The following is a 25,573-nucleotide window of genomic DNA, read 5'->3' as shown; positions in this document are numbered from 1 at the left end:
AGTGTAAATAAATGTATTCCAGTCCTTGCCGGGGTCTATGCGCGTACGCGGACTTTTTTCGCGCTTCCCTCGACGCACGTGGATATGCGCACTCATCACGGTGGGTGATGATTTTTGTGTCTCTCAGACACGCACGGAACGTGCGACGCGCGCGCGCACACGAACGCACGCACACTTGTATGTACATGGGACTCGTTTCTGCGACGACGCTTCGTAGAACTTGGCTTTTTGCTCTATAAACACTTCGAACGGAATAAAAGGAAGAAAACGCGCATCGTCTGTACGGCTATACGACGCAGATAAGAGCGAAATGATGTAGGGAAAAAAAAGGCGAAAAAACAAAAAAGAAACAAGGTGTCGAGAGAGGAGTTCGAAATCGGGCCTTCTGCGAAGTGACTCCGGACACACGGAGCGATGAAAGCTGTACTACTGCTGCAGCCAACAACTGTTAGCTCGTGTGAAATTCCAATTCTGCAAAAAAGTGCCGAGACGCAGCGTGAAATTGTTGTTATTGCTTCTTATTCGGAAATTGCACGCACGCGCGCTGCGAGCAGTGCATTCGCGTACCGACGCCGACTCTCTTTCTGTTTCCAATTAAACGGCCAACTTTACGAGAAACCTTCGTACACTGACAGAAATTTCTTTTGATTTTGTCACTCATTTACTAATGCGGAAAAGAGAAACTAATAATTTTAATAGCACTGGAATTTGCAATTTTTAAAATTTAAATGCATCCTAGTGAAAAATTAAATATTGAAAAGTGCTTATAATTTAAAGTTTCTCTGACAAAAAACTAATAAGTCTTAAAAATAAGGAAAGCTAGAACGCGTCATGCAATATTCGATGTCGCCATATAGGGCATAATCTTCTAATCTGCTAATACCGAAATAAGGGGCAACTCCCTTGGTATATATTGTGTACGTACACAGTCGGGTGGCCAAGCAAGCAATAGTAAGCAAACCCCCTGCAGCGATTCGGTTGTAATACGAGCGGCAAAAAGCACAACGCGATTTACCTTCTATACTTAATACGCGGCGTTTGGCTCGATAATATGCATCGTATGGCTTTCACGAGCGGCTTGACACTGTAAACTAACCAACGACCGAGAGTACACCACATGTCGCGACACTTGCTTAAAAATAATAATTTTCGAGTTATTTCCCGCGGACTTGTTGACTTTATTAAGAGATCTCGAAGTATATTTCAATTTCGTTTTTGCTAGGTTTAACTGGTCGAATTTGTAGTAAGATAGTCGTACATCGTAATGCACACGCAATTTAGCAGAATCGAAGCAGCCGCAAACTCTGAGAAAGTGACCAATGGCACGGCTGGACGTTGTTTATGCGACTGAGTGCGAGAGAGACGAGATGGTATATGCGTGTACGTGCAGAAAGGGAGAGGAACCGATACATAATCATATTGCAGCGTGCCGTGTTCGCGCTTGACGCTTAATGTCATTACTGCCCAATCGTTGGCAGTAGAGGGTGGGATAGGATAGGATGGGATGTATTCATATATACATATAGATGCGACGACGGGCAACTTCCACCCCTGTTACTGCGTCGCTCACACCACTCTACGCAGCAGTGCAGTGACGCTGTAGCAGCGCAGGAGCGTCGGTGGCATTAGACTATATTATATGGATTGGATATGACGTCGTCAGGGTCCTTGCCAGGGATTCTGCTGCTTCTACCACTCCTACTGCTGCCACTACTACCAGCACTAGCGGCACTATTGCTACTAATGCACGAGCGCTGGTTAACTTTAAACTAGAATAGAGCGCAGCCGAGCGATCGATATATGGACTGACTCGTGCTAATCGAATCTGGCTTAACACGGCCCATCGCCGGGCCAAGAGGGATGCACCGTGCGGGCGTCTACGTATTACACGAACGCTCGCAGACTCTATATTCGCCCGGCGATAGCTATATGCGGCGTTGTAACGTAGCTGCCACCGTCGCTATCCATGATTACTTGACGAAATTTGAGATTACGCGAGGATATTTTCTTCCTCGCTGGATAAATATTGGCAATTTAATGTTGTAGCTCGATAATGTGTGTTCGGAAATTCGAAGCTTGAATTGAGACGTCGAATTATCGTATTCTAGCGATCTTGCAAGTTCGGTTCATCAAGCCAAAAGTCATTTTTAATGCAAACAACGCTACCTTTCAAATACAGAGTACAAGAAGAAGCACTTGATCGACTAGTGCGAGCGAATAAGTGTCGTTAAAAGTTCGTTACTTGAAGCAGCAAGCGGAATTTTATCAAGCATTTCATTTATTGCACGAATGACTTTAGTCCATTGCTGGAGAAACACGCGGCGCGTCAGACTAGAGTTTAATTAGACGGAAGAGCGGTATATATCACGATCTCTTGCTAGTAAGCTTCCTTCTCCACCCGGCGTTCCTCCTACTCACTCTCATTCCTGCGCGCAACTCCATATTTTGCACCTATACGCCTGCGCTTTAATTTCACCGGCTTGTCACTCTCTCTCTCTCTCTCTCTCTCTCTACTTCGCTTTCGCTTCTGCTTAAAGTATAACTTCAACGAAATTCCAGAAAACTTTCGTACAATATTGCTGACGAGTTTATGCGAAAATTTAATTATCAGTTATGCTTAATTATAGTTTTTGCTAATTGTATGCTAACCGAATTCACGAATTTGTGTGTGAGCTACTGTGCAACAAAATGAGAAGCGTCTGCTAAAAGTTCGAATTTTGGCTTGCGCAAAAATTTCAACTCCATTTCCCGCGTAAAACCAATTGTTCTCGATTACTTAGCTTTCAAACTTTAGAACCTGCACGAGCACGCCCCGAAACTCGCGTGCGGTGGCAACTACTTTTGTTATTGCAATTTTTGCTAAAACCCACATTTATATAAAAGCTCTGCTGCTATACATAGATATATACTTGCGCTCATTTCTTTATCTACTAAGTGGAAGAGATTCAATTTTTTTTGTAAGCAGTACAAACATGTATCTTTCGCCGCTGGGAAGTATAATACGATCGCAATGATTTATCCCAAGTGCGAGAAATTCGACGATTCTTGAAAATTGCCTGCGATAGCTATTTCGCTCTCTGTCCTTTCCTCCCTTTGCTCTCTCTTCCATTATATATCCGCGAATGTAGAATATAGTCGCTTGCCTCGTGGGCACGCGCGAAAGAGCAAGTCGAAATGGATGGACGATTTTTCGAACGAAATTTATAATCCATTTTAATTCACTCGGGTTGCTTGAGATATAGGAATACAGCCTGGCAATATGAATATATATGTACAGGCGCGCACACGCGACGAAGATATCTCCGTTTTGGCTTGCGCAGTTTCCTCTTTTTGTGACGCTGCTGCTGCTTTTGCTTTACGCTTTTCCGTTTTTCTTAAATCAATGGAAAACGCTCTAAGGAATTACGGTGCGTACGTATAAAAGTAAAAAACGGGACGTTGGAAAGAAAGCTATAGCTATGTAAGCTTTCTGCTTGTATCGTACATGTGAGCTTGACATTTCGAAAATTGGAATTCTCTTCGAGCTTTTGCATACGTATACACTCTTACGCATGCGCAGCTCTTCTCTCCTTTATCGAGTTGGAGTGAAAATGTAATTTAAAACGCATACAATGTACGAAACGTATTTTGCGACTATGTAACTACGGAGTGGTAAAAAAGTATCATTAAAATTCTAATGGTTGCTCATATTCGATTAGAAAAATCATTTATCCAAACAATATGTAGACTATATATATAAATGCAGTTGCAAAGCACGAAGCTGCTTCTAAACAGTAACTAATTTTCGTGCCGCACCAAAGCATTTTTCTTAGTGTGTCGGACAAATGTTCTCATATATAGACTCTTTCGTGTTTGATACACTTTTCCAAATTAATTTAAGTAAAAATCAACGTTCCACATCTCTCACTTGGTGTTACTAGTTCACTCGTATCTTTAAAACGCAGTTTAAAAAAAGAGAGGTCCGAAACAATTTGCATAGGCAATCATAGCGGTAGTCTTTTGTCCATAAAAGTACGTAGCGTGCAAGTCGTAACCCGTAGCAGTATCCGAGGATGGCCTACTTTGGTGCGATCCGTTGTCGTTCGCTGACGACTAGCCAGGTATTTGACAATACTTACTCGCTCTTTCTTCTTCGACGCTGTACCACCCTGCAGTGATGCTACTGACTGGCACCACCGCTGTCGCCGTTGTCACCCTATCGGTGCCATAAAAGGACGCGTTTGCATACATCGAGCGGCAGTTTTCCGTCTGAACAAATCCTCGAGGGTTATATTCTCCTTGCGTATGCGCGTCTCCGTGTACAGCGGCAATGGTATAGTCGAAGCTTGCAGCAGTGCGGTGCGCCGTCTCTGCGAGTCTCGAGTCACAGACCTGTGCAATAGTCGCTAAAACTGTTTTTCCATATATGCGCGGAAAACTTAATGTATACGTGCAGGAATCTCAAGAGCCGAGCGGCGATATAAACAGGGGTTGGTTGTGCTCTCCTCTTTTTCTTTCGCTCGATTCGGTGCCGTACAGCCAGCGCAGTACTTGAAAAGCATGTAGCGAAAATTTTCTCTCTCTTCTCGTTTTTTCCCTCTCGATCCTCGAAAGCGCGTAACGTGAAATGTATTTGTTACGCTTCGGTTTGATAAAATTTTATATTTCCGCAATAAAATTTGCACTTATTCATTTCAATGTCTACGAGTCGCGCGCGCGTCGTGTTCGCCGTGTGTATCCAGTCACGCGTACCTCTATATAGCCCGAGCGAGAAACTGATTTTGACGCGTTGTCGATAGAGAGAAAAAGCGAGAAAAAAATCGTAGCCGAGCGTTAGGTACTTTTTTCTACAAGTATACTCGGGCGCATAAATTTCATTCAGTTGTAGAACAGTTTGAAAAATGATGGTAATCCAGCTAGACAAAGATCGTCGAGAGCAGCAGCAGCAGCAGCAGCACTTGTATGATAATCGAGGCGCTTTTTTCGTACCGAAATAAGAAAAACGTCATTGTCGCTCGGTGCATAAATTAGTTTTAAAAACGAGCCTCGGACTCTTGCAAAACAATAGAGCTTCGCATGAAAGTTAGGCCAAGAGTATAAGAGAGAAAACGAAAGGCAAATAATCGTGGTTGAAAAATCATGCGTGCGCACGGCGCAAAGGGATGCGTCGCGTCGGTCTTTGCGGACCGAAGGAGTTCACGCGCGCCCATTGATGCCTCGACAGTATGGTGTATGCGGTTGTTGTTGTTGTGTGTGCGGCCCGCATCAACATAATTACAGTTTCGCGTCGGCCGTCTATAGGTATACAGGCGCGCAGCTAAGAGGGGCACGCGTAGAGTGTGCGTGACATGCCGAGCCTGCGAAAAAGAGAGAGAGAGAGATTGAGTGTATTATATTCAAATGCAAGGCGGCGCCAGTTCCAACGAGAGAGGAGGACGCAACTTCCTATATACATATACCTATTCTCTTGGTAAGACTCGCCCCCTCGGGCTGCTTTTCGCGAGCGAAGCAACTTCTGATAGAGACGTGAGCGTGCGCGCGCGCTCTTTAAAATCCTCTCATCTAGTCTAATAACTCGTTAAATTTATATCGATATAGATTTTCGCTGCAGCCGAATCGTTCAACAATTTCGCTCTGGGGATTATGCAGATGTATAACGCGCAGCTGCTCACCTCCACGGAAGATAACTGCGCAGTCTGTATTGGGTGCGTGGAAATTTTTGAAAAAATTCATGCTTCGCTACAGCGGCTGCTCCCGCTGCTGCTGCTGCACGGGTAAAATAAGAGCAACGTTCTCTCCCACAGGCTGTATAATAATTTCATCTTGTAGCTCTTGCTGGAGTTTTTCATTTTTCTTGTATTGCAGCATGAAATAATCATATAAAATCCGTCTGCTGCAGAGTCCCTATATGCTCGTATATATGTATTTCGCGCTATACATCCGTAGCGAATGAAAAAGAAGGAAAACAAAAAAAAGAAGAGAGGCTGCTAGGCGGCAGCGATGGGGAAAAACGTAGTCTTCACTGGGTGGCGGATATAATTGCAAAAAACTGTTCCCTCTTACTCTTTTTCTGGAGGGTGTGTATGTAGTATATATGTGCGAGCGAAAACGATCTCCTGGTACCAGCAACAAGCGCGCAGCAACTTATACAATGCCAATGTGGCCGGCCGACGGCGCGGGCTTCCGTGGATTAGAGCATTTTCTCTCGCGACAGCTTAAGCCTCCATTTTTACAAAATTTATCGTCTTTAATCCCTCAAGCTCACTCGCTGCCAACGAGCTTTTTATCTCCGGTCCTCCTTTTCTTTTTTCATCTCTTCTTTTTTATTCATTTCATTTCATTTTGTCAACATATATACACACAGCAGTGAGTAGCGTGAGCGGGTATACCTTCCTTTATTATCGTAGCCTCCCACTGTTTTGGCCGAATAAACGTAGAAAAGCCTGCATCATCGAATGTCGATGTACTCGCCTTTTCAGTGTATTAGAAGTCGAGAGCGAGCTGACATTCGTGAAATTGCGAATTATACATATCTTGGTGAACATGTTTATTTGTTAAGAGGAGTTGATCCCCATTCGCTGGGCGGACTGTCGAGCAGAGGCGCATTATAAATATTTGTGAGTGTACGTTTTGCCTTCTCGAAGCTTGAGGAAAACTTGAAAATGAACGTCAACATTGTTATATGACTCAAGAGCTAGTGGTTGCCCTCTTCTAATCCAAGAAAAATATAGTATTAACTTGTGTTGTTCTTTGGCATATCTTTTTGACGGTGGGAAACTGCGTGTACTTGTCACTTGCAGTAATCCTCCAGTTTTCAACTGTGTTAGAGAAGCTTAGACTAGTACGAACATGGTTAGCTAAAATTTTAATTATAAATTACAGACTGTACGAAATGATCATTAGAAAATATAATTTTTTAAACTAACAAATAAAAATACAAAAAACTGCTTATTTCAAGCTGATTCATTCAATACACTTGGGTGCAGAACATGCACAATGAAGAAAAAATCGCGAAAAGTTATTGTGAGCTTGGAAATTGATCCAATTATGCAAAGGGTATACTTTGGAGCTCATAGAGCCCTTGGACATTGTTGGTTTGAAAGCCCCTCGCGTCAGCTAAGCTGTAATGGATACCGCAACTCTAGGTTTTGAGTAACTCTATGCCGTGGATGTGAGTGAGTAGAGAGAGTTATGTGTGCGTGTGGGTCTATATCCATATGCAAAGGCTCGTGTGAGGATTAGTCGAGCACAGGCGATTTTGTGGGCTCTCGATCGTGTGGAAAATGCTCTTCTCTCTCACTTGTGCTCACTCACAAACGGCCCCTGCATCCTCGTCTGTGCCAGCCTCTGTGTGCTACAATATCAGTGGCTTAGGTACAGCACAAGCGCTTGAAAATCTTCGTTATAGAGACCGGTTTACGCAACTGTGAGATGTTGTCCCTTGCTGGTGCAACTATCGACAATTTATCGCACTCATAATTTCTGGGTAAACTTTTGAAAAATCAATTTTAAAGAGACACGATCGATCCATACTTACGTTTATACGTAAATACCTGGTAGCAAGATTGATTGAAAATTATAGTCTGAAATGTACCCTAGTCGTATATAGTCTTGAGTAAGAGAGAGATAAAAAGCAGTAGGAGCATCAGCGAGTGGCGACTCAGGGTGACTCGTGGATTAAATTATTCACAATACATTAAGCACTTTGACGGTGCAGCAGTAACACAAACTGACCTCGGAGAATACGCATATAACGCGGAAAGCGAGAGAGAGAGAGCAAGAGAGAGATGGAGATAACCCTGGCTTGGCCCCGATATACACACTTGGTCTTTCAGTCACGCTTGATGGAATCAAGGGATAATATATAATACACACGATGAACATGCGCTATGACGCCATCGTTGCCTGTTGTGATATTCCTATTCGCGCTGCGTAATCGATATACGTGTGTTTACTTACACACAAACACGCACACATGTATGCGCGGTAGAGAATGCGCAAATACCAGCTATGATTACATGTTTTTGCCCTTATGAAGCTTTAATGACTCGTGATGCGACTTTCTGATGAATAATACTTTTTACTCTGCTTGACTGTACTTTTTCTTTATTTCTTTAAAAAAATAATTGTTTATTTTTTTTCTTATTGATACCTTATTCAATTTGACTTCAGTCTGTACCTAAAAAAGAAGTGAAATATTTTTTACGAATACTTGAAACTTATACGTAGCACACTGAGGAGAGCCACCGATTTTAGGAGCATTTAATAGTCCCATGGGCATGTAATGTACCAAGCATACGTGCAGTACTTACCCACGTCATCCCCCATAAATAATGATAGGAGCTTTTACAGAAAAACGTCTCGAACATTAAAAGCCACATCGTGGACACTAACTCGGTCATCTCGAGACGAAACAGTTACATACAGCAACAGACATCGGTAGTACTTGTCAATTGGCTCGTTGAATATTTGATATTATCTCTTTCTCTCTCGTCTAAGCATCCGATCTGCGGCTGTTACTCTGGGACGTGCGTGTGCATGAATTTTTAAAAGGATGGCCCGATAGTTTCTATCCCTTTGAATTACTGATGCTCTCTTTTCCAAACTTAACTAATGGGATAATGAATAAACTTGTTAATATTTATATATGTATGCGTACAAGAATTTAAACAAAAAGTATTACCTTTTCGAAAGCGTACGCATACAAAGAGTGGCTGGTCCGGAAAGTAATTTTATCGTAACTTTTGTACCAGCGAATAAGCGAGCTACTGCTGCTGCAGTATCCATACATATTGTAACTCACAAAGTTTCGTATTTAATTTGCTCCTTAAACAAAGGGAAAACTCGATTATCCGAGTGTATAACTAATGCAGCAGCTTTATACAAACGAACGTGCTGCTGCCGGCGCCACCTTCTCCTCGTTGCTGTTGTTGTTGTTGTCACGTTGTTGTTAGCTACTGCATCTATGGCTTCTCGTTGTGCAAATACACGAAAAGAGAGAAACAAATAGCGCTAAAATTTCGCTTCGAGATTTGTGTACGCGCGTTTTATCGCATACATTCGCCGATATGTACATTGAACATGTAAAAGTAATAAAGTCAATTAGTTCATTAGTCTACCATTTAAATCAGAGTTTCTATACATTTTGTCTCAATAAATTTATTTTTTTTCTTTTGCTGCAGTATTTCTCATCAATTTGCGTCAGAGCAAATTGATAGACCTTTGAAATTCCGGAATACATAAAATTGAAAATTTGCACCCCTTGATCGCCACTGCTAGAAATAATAAATATGACAGCACGAGTGATAGGTAGTTTGTTTATTTAGTACAAACTCATACTACGAAACTATGGACACGTTCAAGTGCATTGGGCTTCACATCATAGCAAGCGCGCACATAGACTGCGTAACAGAACCCAGTAATCGCGGCATGTTAGAATGATTTGTGACACGTGGAATTCGTAATGTTTAATTAATGCTTAAAATGTTAATAATAAACTCTCCTAGCGCGCATGTGAGCTTAGTTCGTATTTATGTCACGAATGAGATCAACTTTCCGAACTCAGCGATTCTGAATGTATGCGCGTACAAGTTCCCATTTGATACACAGACCGACCGTCACTCTTGCATGATGTATGCCTGCTACGCGCATAATACGAACGAATATTTGCGCCGGATTATACATTTGCATTTATCAAGTTTGCGCGAGAGTTCGCGAGGAGATTGAAATTTCAGAAATCAGTGAATTCGATACTCTCTTTCTCTCTCTCGTGAGCGCGCCCCGAAAAGCCCTGCCGTTCCTTGCGTGCATCGCAGTCAACAATATTTTTTCGGAAATGATCCTCCATAAAATCGATCGAGCCTGCGAACCCGCTGTAATTTTGCGTTATCTGCAGGACTTTTTGGCCGGCAATCAAATCCGTTCGGGCGCTCGGCGTACTTGCTGCGGCAGCACGTCTCATTGGGGGATAATTATAAAATAACAGACCGAGAGATTCGTTTGTTAATCGATCGTATCGTTGCAGCAACAGCAGCAAAATCTCCCGTTCTCGCGTGTGTGTGCATGAAAATGCCTACGTACCCGGCGCTTTTATATACGCGCACACGAATGCACGTACACCTTTTACACAAGAGTTTCCAATCATAAATTCTGCTATATTACTTGCTTCGTATCAGCTTATATTTGCTCGCCCGACTATATATAATGCCGCTCTGTCCGTGCGCGCGTCTGTGTATAAGCTTGCTAAAGCACAATTTTGCATTGTAAATCAGTAAAGTTATTACGCACGTTTATCGATTTTTCATTTTGTTTCGTTCATTCCTCGCGATAAAATTAATCTTATTAATATATGCATCAAATTTCTGGAAATAGTTAAACCACTTGCAACAACTTATCCCCGAGCCAACTCGCTCGGCTAATTTTGCGAATTTAATTGAAAAAAGCCTCTTTTCATTCTTAATGACTGCGAGAATTACGCGACGAACAATTACTTTTTGTCCCTGCAAGTAGCGCCAGAGCTTAGTTTTATCCATTTTCAACAATGCGCGCGACCGGGCCATCCTTTAATTCGAGTTGATAGGTGAGCCTGCTTTATACTACTTCGGCTGCAGAGGCGGCTGCTGCTGGAGACTACTCGTTTGCGCGAAGGCGGTGTCGGCTATCCCTTGGGGTAGGATAGATCCGTTCTCGGGATTTCCTTCGGGGATCTCGAGCTAGATCTTATATCACCAGCGACCATCTCTATCTCTCGCTCTATATACGTATACACATGGAATCCTATCTGCTCTCTCACTTTCTCTCTACCGGGTACGCGGTGCGCGTTAACTCACTACGTTCGAGCCATAAGGTTCTTCGGGAACATTCAGCGAAATGACGTACTTTGACCCGGCCAAATCAAGCTCCGACTCGGCTGATCGAGCTCCATCGGCTGTTTACTTCAATTTCGCTAGCTATTTCTAAACCCCGCGTGGACGAGTCTCTTACGATTGATTGTGCTCCGAGACTTTTTTCACGTCTGCGGCTATATAATATATTTGACCAATGCGCCAAGTTGGCCAATTCTCTCTCGACTAGACCCTAGACGAGACGAAAAACAGTTAGGCGAAATCATATGCTACTGCTACGAGAAATACTCTTCGAGTACATAATGCATGTGTTTGTCGACAAATGAACGATTCATCGCAGCAGTACTTGGCTGTATATTTATAAGAATGTTCCGGGCGCTTAAAACGCATTACATCTGGCGCCGATCCCGGTATTTCGCTGCTTTGTTGTCATTGTCTTGACACTTGCTCGCACGAATTCGCTCGGCTCGAGCATCTCGCTTTGCATTAATTATGCAAGACTTCTCAATTTATTAAGTATATTTTCTTCTGCTGTCACAGCAGCAGCAGCTCAAACTTTTTTATAGAGTAAATTTTCTGTTTCTTCTTGTGTAAATAGAATTCGTGTAAATGAATTAATGTCACTTGCTCGAAGTTGCACAAGAGTTCAATGACCAGATGATTTGACGTTTGAATCGTTCAGCATTTATTTCTTTATTACATCTCTTTTTCGATGAATTATGCAATGCCAAAGGCGTTGAAATATTAATCTTGAAGCGTAAACAAAGTTGCGTATTACATGATTGTAGATAATTCAAGTCTGTGTTCACGCGCAATAGCATCGGCTAATCAACGGTCTGTTGTTTGCGATGTATACATAAATACGCGAGTCTCGTTTTGGCGCCCCATCGGCATACCGACAAATGCGCGAAAAATCCGAGACAGGCAAGCAAACACTCGTTCAATTTTGAAACGCAGCGCCCCGACTGCGGCAGCGGAGCTTCTCGAGATTCTTGCGCGGATTCATAACGGATGGCTGATGTACGTGGGATGATTTATAGCAGGGACTTATTAGATTTGGTCTTCGTTTCGTCGCTCCTTCGCCTCCTCGTCGGAGCGAGCCGTTTTTGCTAAGCGGGCATTCCGATCGAGCGCGGATTGGCACTCCTCTTGTACTCGGCGCACACTCGCGTATTATATGTATGTGCGAGTGTTTGTGTGTACGTATGCATGTAGAGTTTGTGAAATGCTACGAAGCTGAATTCCTCCTCATGTGAATTTTCATTCGAGCCAGGTAGAACACTCGTTGATTTTTTTCGTATAGTTAGTGCTTTGCAGCGTCGTTCATTCGCTTTGTTTTCGAGTTGAAAACAAGATACAATGGGAGCACGAAATGACGACGCAAGTAGTCTAGAACGGGTAATTTCTGAAAAACACGTCCACAGTTACCTAAATAACGTATAAATTAAAGTCTCTTTTGCTCTGTTCTTGTATCTCTGAACGACAAGAGCAGCAGCAGTAGCAGCAGCAGCACATACTCGTGAGCGCGCCGTACCTGTGTGTATATATCTCTAAACTGGTAAAAAGCAGCACCGGCAGCACTAGTAGAGAAAGAGACAGTAAGCCCACCCAGCTGGCTAAAAGCAATTGTGAGACACGTGACCGTCCATCTCTCTCTTTCTTTCTCTCTCTCTCTCTCTCTCTCTCTCTCTCTCTCTCTCTCTCTCTCTCTCTGTCTCTCTATACAGAGAATAAGAGAGAAAGCAGCAGCAGCAGCATCAGCCCCATATACTCTTTCTCTGTTACTCTGGACAGTCGCCCTCCGCGTATACGCTAGCTACCCTCTCTCGGCTGGCTTTGGCGCGCGCGCAGAATCGAGCAATTTCATTACTGCTTAACGCCTGTCATAAATCTCCGTGGGCGCCCTCTAGCCCCTGCTCAACTACTCGCGGCAACCCCCATCGCTGCTGTCCTCGTCCTCATCGTTGTCTCTCCCTATCTTATTCGGCTCTACGCCGCTCGCCTTTGTTGTTTCCGACTCTGTTGCTGTTTCTGCTGCTGCTGCCGCTGCCGTTACTGCACTCATTATTCCTTGCTTATTTTTTGCTTTCTGTTTGCCCTCTCCTTTAATCCCGTAAGCAGTGTCGTTTGAATTCCTCGACGATGAGTTTTTTAGCACCGCTCATATGCACGAATGCGGCTCTTTGCATGGCTAAGTGGTTGCTCGTGTCGAGGCGAAACTGCGCCGATCACGATGCAAGGGAGCTTTTTATATTGAATTCAGCGCATAAAGCAACTCTTGGAATTCGACGTTTAGGACGGGCGGTTATTACTTCTGATGTAGGCTTTCGTCGTTTGTTCGTTCGTTGCGAGGGACGCATGAAAAGGTAAAAACATATTTAATGCTGGAAATACAACGTCGCATCGTTAGAGTGGGAAAATTAGGATCTATATCATGAGTAACTTGAATTACCAGCGGAGCTACCGGATATCGGAAGCCCAGCTCGCTCCAAGAAAATGTCGTGCCGCGCGCGCGGCAACAGAAGTGGCGGTGGTGGCGGCGGCGGTGGCGATGGGGGTGAAGGATTCAGAAAAAAGCCAGCCGAGTCGCCACGGCGAGGCAAACGAAATATTGGTATACGTATCCGCATCCGACCGCAAGCTTCCATTTCCGGTCTGCTTCTTGCTCGAGCTATATTTCCGGTACATTTATCCTAGCTTATCCCGTATATATAGCGCGCGGCAAGAAACTCCTGCAGCAGGAAAAATGAGAAATATATAGTTGTACGAGGAACCATGTAATAAGCGAACTGGAATGAAGAACGATGGATTTGATAATAACGCATAAGCGTGAGCGCCCACTCGCTCGCTCGACATTATACCAAGCCGAGAAACGAGAAAAAAGTTTATTCTCCAAAGATACCATTTTGAGGTCTAGGAAAGCTCCTGCGCGCTCGCCTCATTCTTCATTCATTTCTTGTCTGGAACATTTCGCTTCCCCAAGATGCTGCTTTTGCTTTTACGTCATTTTTTTCGACTAGTTCAAACCATGTTATGCGTACAAATAATATCGCAGTGGATGCATTGTCAAAATACATCATATTTGGATCGCCTCTTGGCTTTGAAAAAAAAAATCAACTCGATGCACAAAAAAAGCAAGCCTACGTTATTATTCGTTGTTATTTCGACGCGCAAGTTGCTCGCTTTCTCGTTGCTTAATCAATCGAAGTCAGACATTTTTGCATAAATTTACAGCTCATAAATATATAAATAAGCGTAGGATATAGAGTTGGGGGATGCAAGATGCACGAGAGTAATTATGTAAGGTAATATAGGCTGCTGCTGCTTTGTGTACGTGTGTTGCGGCCGCCATGTGGACGCGCGTCGCTGCGTTGCATGCTCGGGGCTATCGGCACGCAGCTCGATCATTATGAATAATATCTCGAGTAGATATTTTCGGCTGGTTATAATCGATGTCTGCTAACTAATTTTTTCGTCGTCAATTTTTTTTACCCCAGAAAAATCGCTCACATGTTTGCTTCAGCGATTTTGAACCGTGTAAATTGAATCAGATTTAAAATATAGTAAAACAAAACAAACCAATCTATGAAAGATTTCATGAGAGTTAAAATTTCCATTAGGTAAACGTGCATTAACTCGAAGCGTAATATGCAGGATTTCTCACTCTCACGGAGTCAGTCTAATGCCCAAGAAAGCACATCTTTCAGAATCGACAATTAGATCAAGATTCTGCAGCTGTAGGCGATCGATTCGGAAGATAGCATTGAGCCGTCTTGCTGCAAAAGCAAACGACACTCTGCATGCACTTGTCGCTGCTTATTCTCTCTCTCTCTCTCTCTCTCTCTCTTTCTTTCGCTCTTTGAATCGGATGCACGTATATAGTACATACACAAGACAATACTAGGTGCGAGGCTATAAAGGCGAGTTTTGCGACAATTACGTCCTAAGGGACACTTTGAAAGATTTATCAGAGCAAAAAGAAAAAGGTTTGGGCTACTCGTCTGCTGACTCGGGAGCAACAAAAGGATGAGAAAAGGGAAGCTTCTTTCTTTGCTGCGCCGTGAATAAATTAGAATTCGAGTGTTCACTCTCGCTGCAGTGCGCTCGTAATGGATACTTTTCAAGACGCTCGGACCGATGCACTTGATTAATTATTTCGGTTTTAGAGCAGAGACCGAAACTAACAACCGCTTCTCGGAACAAAAGACCTCTCTACCTCTTTCTCTCTCTCCCTCACTCTGCAAAATCTCTTTTTCTTCGATATATTTGACGCAGAAAAGATATCGCATTCATCCATGTGCGCGCGCTTATGCATATCTTCTAAAGATTCTTCTCGCACGCATTGTGTTGGCTTTTTTTTACTTTGTTGCTTTGATGCTTGGCGTTTGATTCCTATCTTATCTGCTTTGGCAGTCTTCTTCTTCTTCTTTAGTTTCGATTCTTTTTTTATGCTGCTTAAAAAAAAATTGCATGCATACGTATATACCTATACGTTCCAGCTGTGTGTTTGTCTTTCTTTTTCTCTCTCTTTCTCTCTCTTTCTCCCTTTCGTGCTCTCACTGGCTGCATCTTTTTCTCTCAAAACTCAAGTGTCAATGCGACAACGTTAAATCAATCTGCTGACAATACTTTGAATACCATGCGATTAGCTCGCTGTGAGCTGACAGAAGCGACCTGTTTTATTTATCGTTCCTGTTCTTAATGATCACGGTTCTGCAGCTAAAATCTTTTCGTGACATATTTACTTTTTCATTGACGTTTCTTGCCACTTTCCGATATTTATTGTTTCACTCGAACAAAATGCTTATGAAGTTGGAATTGGTATGACTTTCTTAATAAACAAGAGTGGGTTACATCGAAATTTTGGAGATGTCTGTAAGAGTAAATTTCGTATCGTTAAAAATAAACGTCACAAAATTAGGATCATATCTCTCATCGCCCTAAATATCAAGGCACTCATCCAAATGTCAGCTGGAAGGCAAAAAAACGTTTACCCGATCAAACGGTCTTTCACTGTCTGTCTGGCTCTGTTTCATCTGCGATTCCACGAGTAGAGTCGCATACACGTCCCATCTGCTGCTTGCATTGCGTCAAATTTATCACGGCCTCGGCTCGTGCAGTAGAATATCGGCTGTTGGTGGTTTCGAGCAACGGAATAGCTACTCACACACGCACGGCAATACACGCGATCTCATACGAATGCGTTGACGGGATTACAAATCCTTCTCTCGTTACCGTACGCATAGTCGTCGAGCTCTCGATAAAAATCAGCAGATCCTCCCGTCCATTCGTGACAACGCACAAGAGTAAGAAGCGTCCACTCCGTTTGGTCGAAAATTCGCCGAAGATTTTTCTCTTTCTGCGCCTCTCCCTTCTTCGTTTTTGTCTTGTGCACGCGAGTGTTTCTCCTTCTATTTCTCGTTTCGATATTTATGGCAACTTGATTGAGTTTAGGATATTCCTTGAAAGCTGCGAGAGGTGGAACGGTGTCGCGTCTGAGATGCAGGATCGTTTTTTTTTTGCTGAGGATGCGCAACGCTTTTTTCACAAAAATCCGAGTAGATTTTTTGTTGTACGCATCATTTTTTTGGTTGCAACAATTCCTTTGGTTTCTCTCGCTCCTCTTAACGTCCTGTTCGGCCTTTGATTTGCATCTGGACTTGCTCTACCTTTTTTGGGCTTTTTTAAATTTTGCTCGATAATAACGAATCCTTTGATTGAACGCAGTTTCTTTTAGTTCATTTGTAACGCTAAATAAGTTTTCATTAGTATTAAGCTGACAATATATATCTCAAGAATTAGCATATGAAACAAAATGTAATCTTGCGTTTGGGCAGAAAAATAGCGTAGGTCTGCAATAATGTTGATTTAAGCAAGTGATGCTTTTTAATTTGTGCAAAAGCTATTATTCAAATGTACTCGATAGTTCTTTACTCGGATCATAACATTTGTGGCTATAGCACAGTAAACTTTTAAAGGATTTCCTTCTCTCAGTCTCCTCTCTCTCTTTCTGACGCGAGGAAACGCGCACACGCAGACAATTTCGTCGAGTCGAGACGTTCTCGTGGCGTCGATTCTCATGGATCTGTGGCAGGAGCTGTCTGCGCGCGCTGCAATGCTAATTTAACGGCATATGGCCAACGTGCGAGCTCGAGCTGGAAGAATAAGACGCTTGTGTGCAAGTGTGACTCGCCTTTCCACCCTGCGTCTGATGCGAGACTCGCTCTTCCTCTTTCCCTCCTCGGCTCTCTGCCGTTTCTTTACCTTTGCTCGGGCCCGCACGAAAGGAATTCATTCCGTCTTTCGTCTCTATGCGTGTGCGTCGACTCTCTTTCTCTCACTGAAGAGAATATAAATTCCATGCACTTCGGAGCGTAGCGAATACTTCTCTCCCTCTCCTTTCGCGTAGGCACCTACATGTATAATAGTGCATTGCGCGAGCGAGAAATCCTGAAGAATTGAGTACGAGCAACGTGCAACATTTGGTAGGCAGGTATAAAAATAAGTATTGGAAAAGTTTCCGCTTCATCATAATTTTACAAAGTCGTAAAACATACATGCTATACACGTGTTGCGCTTTTGTAAAAATAGTGAAATAAAGAGGTTAAATCGAAAATGTTCGATTTTTACGGTACGAATTAGCTGAGGAAGCGAGAATAATCAGAAAAGGACGCAAAGTATCAAAACGTACAAAAAAAAAAACAATTTTCCTTTTCTCAAGTGACCCTCAAGGTGCTATAGCAAATTATTTGTCGACCATACAATAGCACACAAGCTATTCGCATCGACTCACATTCGATGCGTAAGGTAGAGCGCAAAAAATAAAGTCAAAAGTCCGAAGTCGCCTTTCGGATCGTGCTATTTTGATGTCGCGATCCCTCTTGAATAGCTCGGCGCGTTAGATTCACACGATGTAAGGCATATATTATAAGGGCCCTATAGGAGAGCATTCAACGCGCTCGAACGCTTTGATAAATAAAGGCAGCTCGCTCGGCCCGAAACTTCTCCATCACGCGCCGAGGTATAAGTTACGCCGGCCATAACTCGTGCTCGCGATACCTTAATTTTATCGCGAAGACCGATCATCGTAACAGGAGGCCCGTGCTTATATATAAGTATATTAAGTAGAAAAAGAAGACTGGCCGTAAGTACGTGAGTGTGTGTGCATAAGTGCGCGACAGTCAAGCAGTCAGGCAAGACATCGGGGCTTTGCTATAAGGCTCGGCTGGCAATTTCATGGCTAGAAATTCTAACTCGGTCTGCGAGAGCCGACACCCCTTGGCGCTAATCTTATCAACGAGCTCGGTGTTCTTTGGCCCGGGCCATCGGAACGAGAAAGCCTTTAGCTCGGCCAAAAAGTAAAAGTAGCAGCGCGCAACGGCGACGCCAGCATATAGCAGCGAAGCAATAGCAAAACGAACCTGCTACACCCTTCTACTACGTTGCGCTGTTTTATACCTATGTAGCGCGAGCGTAGCAGTCGCTGCAAGCGTGTGCGAGAGCCGTAAGTGCTAGCGAGCGAGAGAGAGAGAGAGAAAAGGTGGGGTGGGGGTGTCGCGATAACGTCACGCTCTGACAGAGTGCCGCTGCTATCGCACCGTACCACACCGCCGCTGTCGCCTCTGCGGAGAGAAACAAAATGGAGCCTCTCTGTAGCTATGCCGCCGCCGCTGCCAAGCGCCTATATACATACGGGCACACGTACGCACGAACTCGTGTGCGCCACCAGCAGCTTGAGAAAGCTCCTGTATGTATATGCGTACATTGCCTGATTTTCAGCACGCGGTCGCCACGCAGCCTGTGTGTAAAGAGCGATGATTGCTGATCCTGGATATATACGCGCGTAGCTATATTTACAATAAGGACCGCTGCACTCGTGATAATATTATGAGGAGCGCTGCCTTTTACATTTAGCTCACGCACACTTTGTTTGAATTGATGATGTAGCACATTATCGGTAACACGTCACGTACGCACGCGCGCGCGCGAGCAACAGAGAAAAAAACTTTTTGTTGCGCGAAATATTTCGTAATGTAAATATTTCACGCTCGCGCGTGGGCCGTTAGTTTTTTTTTGTTACTCTTGTTTGTTGTTGTTGTTGTTGTTGTTGTTGTTCTATAGTCTGCTTTTCATACAAAAGCAAACGCGCGGCGCGATATATGCGCATGTAAAACAACGCGATAAACCACCGTGTAAGCGCGAGCTCTGACAAGCTTCTCCGCTGCGCTGCACTGTTCCAAAATCATCAACATTTTTTCGTTGGCAAATGCGTAGGCAGGTATAGGCAGACGCACGAGCTCGGAAAAAAAGCTCCGAAACGCCGAGGGGACTGAAAATGCGCGCGCGTATCCGCATACAGCGGCACGTTCATACGTATACGGCAACGATGATACTTGCGCGTACAATAAAAGCAGCCGAGCTGGTTGGGGAAATCGCATTGACTCGCGGGTGATATTTTCAATTCACGGGAAATGCAGAGCACCGCCAAAATATAAAAGCTCCACGAGGGTATGCACAAATATATAACAACAACAAAAAAAGTCAACGCAGCAGCAACTCGCGTTTTTTTGCGATAACGCCCAACGCATACATTGATGCGCCTGCATTAGCTCGCTGGCCAGCATCATCCGCGTATTCGCCCATAGTTTGTTTGCCGCACGCGCATATAGATGAGCAAAGTCAACGAGGTGTAGAGATTATAGGTGTAAGGGTGCGCGCACACTGACAACTTGATATGATCGTGGTTGCGACACACACACACACACATTTATATATTGCGCGTTGCCCGCACCATTCGGATATCCTTTTGTACGTGAGCGCATCGGGTCGCCGTTGCTGCTGCTGCTGCACCGCCACCGCTGACCAGAGGCAAATTTTCCAGATTCCTGAACTTCGTGATGTTTGTGTGAAATCATCATTCGTTTACATATGAACCGGAAAAATCATCTATATTCGGCAAAGCGTGCATAGCCTGTTGTTCCTGTTGAATAATTCCACGGGTAGATATTTTATGTAAACCTTTTTCAATTAAAAGTGAAAAATAGCTTTTAATTCATAGCTACGTAGTGGGTCTCGTAATTCTGTCGATGGAAAAAAGCGCAAAATGTCGATATCGATGAAGTGATAGAGCACACCACCCTGAATATTATCGTTATCGCTTTAAAACGAAAACTTTCGATGAGCTTACTGTCAGTTAATGGCTTGAAAGAAAACTACAACGCACAGTGTTACAACACAAACGAAGTGTAGATAGCTAGAGCAAGAGAGAGAAAGAGAAAGATAGTAACCAATATGCAGAGAGCAGGGAACGAGAGAGAGAGAGAGAGAGAGAGAGAGAGAGAGAGCAATGACGGTGTTGTAATTAAAACAGGAATGTTAATTACTCTTTGCATTAGCGAAAAGCTCACGCGATATTGCCTTTGCATTCTGTACTCTCTGAGCTTAGCTCCGCTCTTTCTCTATGAAAACCCGCTACCACTGAAATTTTCGACTCTTATGCATACTTGAACTCGTCTCTTCGTTAATTTTACTGTAATTACACTAACTTGGCGCATTTCAATTTTTTTTTACCTTATTTTTTTATTGATTTCTCTAAATTTCGAAAATATAAACGGTCGGTTCATTATACATTCACGCGAATAAAAAAATCAATAATAAGTACATAATCTATTTTCATGAAGCACAATAAAAATTATAACATCTCAAGTCTCGTTTGGAGATTAGCTAGACCCCATTTTAACGATATTCTGGTTAAATAATTTGATTTTTTCATGGTACAGAAATTTTTCATTTTACGGTTTTAAAAAAAAATACATCAACATTTATAGCGTATTTCTCGCCTCACGTAAATGAGCATCAATTTTTCTCGTAAAAATATACGCCCTTTAAAAAGTATACGAGATCATCTCACGCTCTCGTATTGTTCCACGAATTTTTAGTACTCGATGTCCTCGCACGGCTGCAGCAGCAGTAGCAGCAGCAGCAGTTACAACATTGACTTTCTTTTTCTTTCTTTTTGTTCTTCTTTGAGCTCGTAAAGTCCCGAAACTTTGTCTCAGCGTTAAAAAACTTAGTCTTCATTGCGAGGGGCCGTTAAATGGCAAAAGGAGAAATCTTACGCACATGCGAAAAGGACGAGAGATGATGCGCGCGTAGGAGACTAATCGGACGTTGGGTTCGAAAGATCGTAAATATATGTGTGTGAGCGAGATTTTGAGGGACCAGAGATGATTTATAGAAAGGCATTCTATATTATATCGAGTTTGTATACATAATATAATACACAAGTATTCGAGTGTGTGTGTCTGCTGCGGTGGAGTTTTTTTTATTTTACCTCTCGGCTCTTTCTCGCTCTCTTGCTCATTCTTCATCAGCGAATGATGATGTCTTTTTATTCTTTTTCTGCCTATGCGCTGAACTTCTCGCATCATATATATAATATTAGCCAATGCGAAATACTATGTATACGTTTTTTATCAATTTCGCAGCTTCTTTATTTTTCAAGGTATAGCCGAGTCTGTTTAGTCATGGAATTATTAAGAATCGTCCATGCGACTGCAGGAACGAATGTTTTGCCTCTACAAAACCTTGCTTTACGAGTTTTGTTTCTCTTTTGCTTTCGGAATTCTTCATAATTTTATCCGAAAAACGACGTATACAGAGCAACACGAATAGTAATAAAAATAGCTCGATATACAGCGATTGCGATATGTGTATTATATTATAAAATCCTCACGTCAAAGTTTGATCGAAATATCTGTAATGGAGCACAGCAGCAAGAAACCCGATGTTTAAAAATGAACTCTAAATTGTGAAATCCTCAAAAAAGTTAAAAGCACATGGAGCATATTAGGCCAACTATATTTTTTTTCATCTCTCTCGGTCTCGAGATGGACGTTCGATGTAATTAACATTCATTCCCTGCTTTTTTTCTAATTTTTTGCTTCTCTCTCTCTCTTTCTCCTCTCTGGACATAATATGTATTCAGTGAGTGAAATCGCGAATCCATGTAATTGCCAGCTCACTTGCAAGAGCCGCTCTTTCTGCGCTCGCGCGCGCCCGCGTGCAATTACTGCTGCGCGCTGCGCTCCAGGTAAACACAGAGTCCTGTGCACGTGCGCGCATTCGTGTATATGTATGTATTTGTGTGTGTGTGTGTGTGTGTGTGTGTGTGTGTGTGTGTGTACATATATGTATATAATCAAGCAGGCGGCTACACCGTTCGTGCGACTACCGAAGCTTGTAATTAAATATTCCCGTCGGGGGGTCTGCCGGCCGTACTATGCGCGCTGCAGTTCCGCAGCTATAATACCCAAAGATACGAGCCTGCAACTGCGCACACACTGCACTCGAGAGAGGCACTGTAAATCTTGAGAGACGAGCGCGCGAGCAATGAAAATCGAGAAACGGAGAAGAATCGAGTTCTCGCGCATAGAATAATAATGTCTATGATACGTCTTGTCAAAGTGTATTTTTATTCGTCGATAGTTTTGTTTTTTTTCGACAAAAAATGATTCACAGTCGCGCCGGGGTAATGTGCGGCATTGCGTGCCGCACGTCCCCCTGGGCTATATGTGCAACGCGCGCGCGTGGCATCGAATCAACCTCTGTGTGTGTTGCGTGAATTCCTCCCTACGTTTAAAACATCGTCGGTATGGATACAGAGACGAGAGAGTGAGAGTGAGACGCGCACACAAGCACACGAGCGAACTCATACACACACACACACACACACAAGCGAGGAGCGCACACGCATAAAGCAAGGAAAAGGGGTATACGGCGTTCATTCGGCACACAGACACTTCGGCCATGTTTGTTTGACGGCCAATGGTAGACGGAACACCTGCCGCCTTTCGAACTTGCCTTGTACACTGCTTGTATTTCTGCGCTCTGTCGACTCGCCCGCTGCGCGTGCACCGACTTCTTTTTCCCTCCTACCCGTGCAACCGAGTGCAATGCTTTCGACTCGCCTACAAAATAGTACAAATTGTTTTTTTTTACTATCTATGCGCATCTATTGTCGTTAATATTCGAGCATGAAAAAAATTTCCAGATTTTACAAGAAAAATTCTTTTCCATCAATTTCCATAATATATCTGTTGTATTTGTAATTGAGTCAAATGTTGAAAAGGAATAAACCTCCATTATTACTGTACAGCCTTGACTCACATTTGTGAGATGCTTCTTCTCGCCTATCATTACAAAGCATTTTATAATGATGTGAATATCGACAACTCATTGTTTTTTTATTTTTTCAATGCTATTCATTTGAAGAATTTTTAGCTAAACTCGGCAATGATTTATTCATGAGTCCACTCATACAACATTAGTGTACGTACTGCACTCTATACACCTTTTTCCCGTTAATTTTCTTTACCAAAGCTCGTTCTTAATTGAATCACTATGATACTTGACGTTTGTGCATATAAAAGCTGCCTCTCATAATCAGTAAATCAAATCAAATGCATTATACCGAACGCATACACAAAGGGAACGAGGGAGTCGACCTAACTAAATCCATGTCGGCGTTGTCTCAATACTCGTGTTATTTTCTCTCTCGCACTCGAAGGCTTTCTTTTGCCGTGTAATATATTTGATCCTTATGACGTACACGCGGAGAAGAGCAGTGGCAGCGTCGGCGAAGTGCAGAAACTCGGCCTCGATAAATCCTTCTCGGCTAGTAGCGACAAAAAAGGCTAGAAGGTGGGCGGACGACACAGATCTCACGCGCTCGAGGAAGGGTAAATAATAATAAAAAAAAATAAATAACAGAACAGAAAAAAAGGAGACGATGCCAAATGAGAAGCTTATATATAAGAGGAGCGATATTTATACGTACGCTTGCTCCCAAACGCGCGTACACGTATACGTATATGCTGCGCTCATAGCCCTAAAGAAAGAAACGACGTGCTTATGTATATAGCGCAGCAGTCTCCTCGCTTAAAATCTTCATTGCGGTCAGTCATTCTTTTCTTTTTTTCATCCTCCATATATACGTTGTGACCGCACCACCCGAAGGGCAAGAGAGAGACTGTATCGTACGGACGTAGGTTCGCCATATAAGAGAATGCGCGTGTAAGCCGTGAACGTACATGGCCTCAAACGCAGCACGTATACGTATGCGCGCGTATATAACGCAGCGTTTAAATACGTATGCGCGAACGATAATAACGCGAGACAGAGAGCGGAGACGGGGCCCTTTCTTCTCGCCCGCGCCACATTTCCCACGTTGGCTAAAATTGCATTTCGCGAGATGAAGATCGTTCCCCCGCCGCTTATATTCATCCCACACGCGTGTAATTGCGCCGAATCAATTGTTGTAATCTCCGCAAGCAGCTGAATATTGACAAAGATCATTTGTATGCAAATTTTCGATCCCTAACTTTTGCCGTACGCTTCTTACAATTTTTCCACGTTTTTTCACACGCGTTTTCGCGCCCGCTACACATAACACCGAGTTTCGTTTTATTTCCAAGCTTAGAGTGGTGCACACTTTCCATCTGTAACTGTAACTGTTTTACGCACAACCAAAAATTTTTTCTGCTCTCTGCTCAGTTCCATTGTAACTTCTGCTGAATGCATAAGATGGCCTATGGGCAGCAGCCATGCGGCCAACTATGTTATTAGCGTCTGTAGGCTTGCTCGTTCGCGAGCGTCATTATGCCGAACCAGAAACTATGTAATATGTGTGTTTCGTTCTTGAAGTTATATCTTTCTTTTTCTCGATCGTTTGAATCATGGTTGCCTCGCTACTTTGTCGAATGAAGAAAGGATGAAACTATAGATTAGCCTTCGAGCAACTGTTTCTTGATTCTTTATGGGATATACTTTTTTCTAACGGTAAACTCATACTGTTTTAACTTCGCAACATAAAAAAAACGTTTCTTCTAATATTGTAGGTAAGGATAACTCTTTGGCCAAGTAAACGCTCAGAATATAGCAGTTTTTTTTACAGCATCATCAAAACGCCATTTGGTTTTTAATTAGAAAAGATTGAGTTATCGATAAAAAAATCTCACGAGGTGATAAAATGCAATCGAAGCTCGTGTGGCGATCGATAAAATAACGAGAGAAAAAGGGAACATATGGAGCATATATAGAGAGCCAAAAAACTCGTAAAAGACGGGCGCGGAGAATTACGACTCTCTGCGGTCCATATCGTTGTTGCCGTACGCGCGCGCGGGGCAAGCTGCTGTGCGCCGTGATTGATGTTGCTGAATTAAGCGATCATTCCTTGCGCTCGCTCCATCCTATAGGTGGAGGTGCACGGACTCGCGCTCGAATACCGAAATCGTCCTCATCGACAACTTGGCGTCTTTTAAAAATGTCGCGATTTTGATAAATTTGCGTGTGCCGGCGCAGCCGCGGTGTATAGGCTCGTTTACACGAGCCTCGAAGGGCACTGCGCTCCGCGGAATTCGCCTAAAAAAATATTTACATTTTTATGTTGTTTGAGTAAACGAAAACGATGGATTTATCGTATTTGTTTTTGGTAGACGTATCAGGAGAAAAATGACGGCGAGTCGTTGACATTTATTGCGGCTTGGCAAATCTGTAGCTTGATCGATCGCTCGACCAAAACGATATCTTGTAATTTGCCCTTTGCCAAATTGTTTTTTGTGTACTTGAAAGTACTCAAATAGAGCCAAATGAATAATCAACGAAATTGTCGAAATAATCTCTCGCATTTGGCTGCGTGCAAAATGTAGTTTAGTCACCTGCAAGTACGAATAATATCTAATCAGACGCGT

General features: G+C 43.2%; 1 protein-coding gene across 11 annotated transcripts in view; it reads left to right on the top strand.

Moving 5' to 3' along the window:
• LOC106653886 (homeobox protein homothorax) overlaps positions 1-25,573 on the top strand; it is a 318,679-nt gene that overhangs the window by 207,365 nt on the left and 85,741 nt on the right. The window lies entirely within an intron of this gene.

This window comes from Trichogramma pretiosum, unplaced genomic scaffold, assembly GCF_000599845.2.
Source record: "Trichogramma pretiosum strain Unisexual culture from Peru unplaced genomic scaffold, Tpre_2.0 scaffold11, whole genome shotgun sequence".
Lineage (NCBI taxonomy): Eukaryota > Metazoa > Arthropoda > Insecta > Hymenoptera > Trichogrammatidae > Trichogramma > Trichogramma pretiosum.
This window is presented reverse-complemented; position numbering and strand designations above follow the sequence as displayed.